Below are 5,116 nucleotides of genomic sequence, written 5' to 3' on the forward strand. Positions count from 1 at the left end.
AAGAAGACGCGAAACACATCCTCCCGCTTCGAAGACGACCGACGGACTGAGCAGCCCTCTCCTCTCACATTCATGGTACATGGTACAACGGTCTCCCTATTTCACCACACGCTTGAAAACGTACAGAGAACGACTATGATGTCGCCTTGTAATTTTCTAAAAATGAAAACTACGGTTTCAGCTTGTCCGTGTCCGACATGACGTTAATTGAATTGCCTTGTAATTTGACGTGTACGTCATCTCGGAAACGGACCTCTTGAAAAATGAAGATTCTGTGTCTAAAAAAACTCTGGTACTTCGCCAATTTAAATTGTGGTCCGTATCAGTCCCATACTCGTGTAACGTGACAGAAACATTCTCCGCGCGACGCGATTGATCTGATTTTTGTGTTCGGAAACTCTTTGTTTTGAGTTTTCTCATCAGGTCCGGCCTACGTACAGAGGAGTGCACCTCCGGCTGTTTCCTACTACCGCGCGTCGTTTCTCTTTCGATCTCGGGCCGCTGGCAAAGACCGAAGGAGAACGGTGCGCGGTAGTAGAAGCAGTTGGAGGAGAAATTTCCAAAAAATATACTTCCTCTGACGCGTCACGATATGGTGCACTCCTCTGTACGAAGCATCGCAAAATCATTACGTTAATGCGAACACAAAAATCAGATCAATCGCGTCGCGCGGATAATGTTTCTGTCGTTACACAGAAGAATGTCATACGTACCACAATTTAAATTGGCGAAGTACCAAAGTTTTGGACGCGGAATCTTGATTTTTCAAGAGGTCCGAGATGATACGCATCAAAAATTGCAAGGCAATTCAATTAACGTCACGTCGGACACGGACAAGCCAAAACCATATTTTTCAATTTTGGAAAATAAACAAGGCGACGCAGTCATTCTCTGTTCGTTTTCAAGCGTTGCGGTGGAAGACCACGTTACATGTACCACGAATGTGGGAGGAGTGAGCTGCTCAAGTCCGTCGGTTGTCTTCGAAGCGGGAGGATGTGTTTCGCGTCTTCTTGCGTACACGACTGACGGTTACTTAGTTGCCACTTCCCCCTCTCTTTTTTTCTCAAACTGAGTATGTTTGTAGCGTATCTTTTCTTCTGTATCCATATTCTTCATTATCGTCGCGAATAGATCATGTGGTGCATTCGTTGTAATATTATATATAATAATTGTAATTAATATTATAAATAGTATATATACTTAATAATGGTATATATATAATTAATATACTTAATAATGGTATATATAGATTTTTTAAATTTTTAATTGCAATTTAAAAGTTATAATTTAACTAATACCTAACTAAGTTCTAAATTTTCCATTCGATACTTTGTTCTAAATATTCGAAAAAAAGTCCTATAATTAATATTATAAATAGTATATATAATAATTTATAATTTTTATGCAGAGACACTGAAGAAGATCCCACAGTGGATCGAAACGTTTTTATATTTATTAAATCGTCGGAATATAAAAAATAATTACCTCCTCCTCTTTTTATTTAAACATACAACGAAACATATAATTGAATTCGTTCAAATTTGTTATTATATGTACGTTTTTATATGTACTCAAAAATTAATTTATTATTAAACTAATTAAATTAGAATTGATTATTTAAATAATTGTTTAATTAGCTGATAATGTATATTCACGTGTGTAATAACGGTTATATGTGCGAAGAGAATATTATTCAAATTTAATCTTTTTTCCTTTTTTTTATCTCAGTTTATTATTTTATATGTAATTAAACGAACAACTATTTCTCTCTTTACACGGTTGAAAATAAAATAAACACATCCACGGTTTTGGTTCAGCACTGAATGAACTATGCGCTGAACCATCTGCACAACATATTTTTAACGCTACCGCAAACTTGTTTTTGTTAGGTGTAATAACTTTGGGCGTATGCAAGTAAAATAATGCATCGCGTGTTTCCCTTTTTTTTTTTTTTTTCACAGAAATGTGGCTGGAGAATTTTCCTAACTTTAAGACCTCGCTTTTTTTTTTTTTTTTTTTTTTATTCCGCGTCTCACTTTGCGGGAGCACTCAGGAATATCGTCCTGCGAACTTTTTGCAAATCCAACAAATTCCGGCCGGGAAACGTTAGCGGACCGAGGGTGAGTAACGCCTGACGGCGTTTCTTAAAACGGCCGCGAGGTATAACTCGCCGGTTTCATATTATACGTTCTGGGTGCCCCCCGTATTAAAGGATGAAATTTATAGGTCGAGTTTCCACAGTAAACTTAGCCGATATCTCGCCGGCAGGCGAAACAAAGAGTGGCTCTGCTCTCTCTCTCTCTCCCTCCTTTGAGTTTCTCGGGAGATGGCTTCCTCGTTTCCGCCACCTTTCGCGCGGCGCTCGTCCTCCCTCGCCCCTTTACTCGCGGCTAGTTTCTCACTCTCCTTTTTTTTTATTTCCCTCTATACTTGCCTCTGCGTTTCTTCCCGCGTTTTCTCCTTGTTTCTGCGGCGGAGTGTCAACCGAACGACTGTAAGAAAAAGTTGAGATCGCTGCGAGCAAGGGAACGACGGGAACGGCTGCTGTAAGTAAGCGATGAAGGGACACGCGGGAACAGTTGAGAGAAAGAGGATAGGTCGTCGAGGTAACGGCACTGAGAGAAGAAGGTAAAAATGGGGGGGGAAAAAAAAAAGTAGTTGATTCCGAGATATGGGGCCGTGGGGAGCGCGCGGAAGAGAAACCATTCGTCTGTTCCGTTCCGTTCCGGTTCGGCGGAGAAAAGAAGCTTAAACGCTTCTTCTCCGCAGCCGAATCCGAATCCAAACGTGTCGAAACTTTTTAACGAGCTCGTTAGGGTCCCCGCGAATGGGACCGGGAAATTAATTAATCCTCCGGAAAAAAAAACAAAAAAAAAAAAAAAAGAACCGTCCGTCGTTCATCCGGACGCGTGACGCGTCTCTTTTCCAAACTTTTCCATCGTTTTCTCTGTCGTTTGACGACTTCCTACTATTCTTCTCACGTGAATAATGCCGTCTGTCCGCAAGCCTGATCGTCGGTGTGTTTTTTTTTTTTTTTTTGCTTGTTCCCCGCACGGGTTAGTCTCTTTTGCGAAGTTATAAGATTCCTGAAAAAAAAAAAAAAAGAATCGTGACACTTGGGAAAAGGGGATGAGATCCAAAGGTAAAATGTATTCAACTCGGTCGTTCTCTTTTGCAACGACGGCTTTTGTGATTTGCCGTAGAGATTTATTTTAGATACCAATAACTTTTTTTTTTTTTTTTTGTTTTCAAAATCTTATAGGATATTAGTTACGAGGCGCTCGCGCGTTTTATCGACGATCCCTTATAAGTAGGTATTCCGCTCGCGCAAGAACAAACGAATGTTCGAATCTCGCTCGCGCGAGAGATTCCGCAGAAAAAAACAAAGTCGGCTCGATTAACTCTCGACTCGCATCGTGTTTACGCCTTTACGCAACAATAGAAATAGAATGTGTATAAACTTTTTTTTTTTTTTTTTTTTTTTACATTGTGTTTTATACGTACAATACGTTTGTAAAATGTAATATCGCCCCCTCTGTGTAAAAAACGTAATTAAATCTTTTCTCTCTTGTGGATAAAAACTTGCAGATATATCCACGCGCAGATTTCCGACGCATGTACGGCGCATTTTTTTTTTTTTTTAGGTTTCAAACGATTCATCGCGTTTAAAATGAGATTTGCCGCGTAATGAAGACTTAACGATCACATCGTCGTACGATCGGAATACATCGACGCGTTTTCTCGTTCGAAGCTCCGACGTAATCCACCAAAGCGCTTGTTTCGCTATGATACAATTTCGGTGCAAAAGTTTTTTACGCGAGGATAGAACTGCGTGAGATAAAAAAAAAATCTTGCGCGTTCAAAGCGCGCGATATATAAGCGCGTGATCGTGTTATAGAGTAATCAAAAAAAAAAAAAAAAATTATCGTTCAATTTCGTTACGTGCGCAAAATTGCGGAAAAGGCTTACACATACGCACGCGCACACATTGTCGAGCACCAATGTAATCAATTTGTTCGATATCATTGCGGAAGTGTATTTGTTTCGCGACCTGCAGCCTCATTCGTAACTCCTCGAAGATCCATAATCTCGGTCGAGCCTGCCATTTGGAATCGCCGTGCGAAAACAAGATCATTTCTACAAACAAACAAACAAACAAAATAATCGACGAGATACGTAAAGTTTTTTTTTTATTTCTTTCAAGTTTTCATCGATCGCAATTTTGTGCGCGTTTTTTAATAGATGAAAAAACAATTTAAACACAACACATGATCCGGTGCTTCGTGTTCCAACATGGCCGGCTTGACGTGCTGGAGGAATAATATGTTTTTTTTTTTTTTTTTTTTTTTTTTTTCGACTTCAGGTACTATATGTACAAGTTGTCATTCGCACACACATTACAGACACGCACGTCAAACTTTCGTTCGTTTTAGTTATACACTCCAACCGACCGATCGTCCATTCGTACTCGGAATAATCCGTCCTCCGCAGAGAGATTCGGTCACACACGGCAATCGGCCGTATGTGATGTATACATAATGAAATTATTATTGACTAGAGAACAGTTGGTTTTTTTTTTTTCTTGGTTCCGGCTTTGACGAGGAAAAATCGCTGAGTACAAATTTTTTTAACATCGAGTATGCTCGTGGCTAAATTGGTAAACATTTATACAAACGCGCGTGGGTTTTTGGTCTTCGCTTTGATAAAGTACATATTTCCGCTTCGTTGCTGATTTCGACGCGTGTTTCGCTCTTCGCGTTTTGCCACTTTCCGGCTATTGACAGTTCTACTAACAACAGCCGGCACGGCTCTTTTATCAACGCGAAGCACGCGAGGGCGTTTTTGTTCAAGCATCGCATGACAAGTGCACGTATCAGTACCGCAACCCTGTAATTAGATGTCAGCCACACTTTGCGATCTTCAACAATCAATTTTTATACAGAGCTGTGTAATTTGTTTTATATTTGTGAAGACTTTTCTCTCTCTCTCTCTCTCTCTCTCTCTCTTCAATTTTGATTAAAAGAGCATTTATTTTCTAAAGCAGGTAGACAACAAGTTGAATAAATTGAAATAAACGAGTCTGATATATATATATATATATATATATATATATAAT

The sequence above is a fragment of the Pseudomyrmex gracilis genome, unplaced genomic scaffold (assembly GCF_002006095.1).
Source record: "Pseudomyrmex gracilis isolate BER0280 unplaced genomic scaffold, ASM200609v1 scaffold_157, whole genome shotgun sequence".
In the NCBI taxonomy this organism is placed as follows: Eukaryota; Metazoa; Arthropoda; class Insecta; order Hymenoptera; family Formicidae; genus Pseudomyrmex; species Pseudomyrmex gracilis.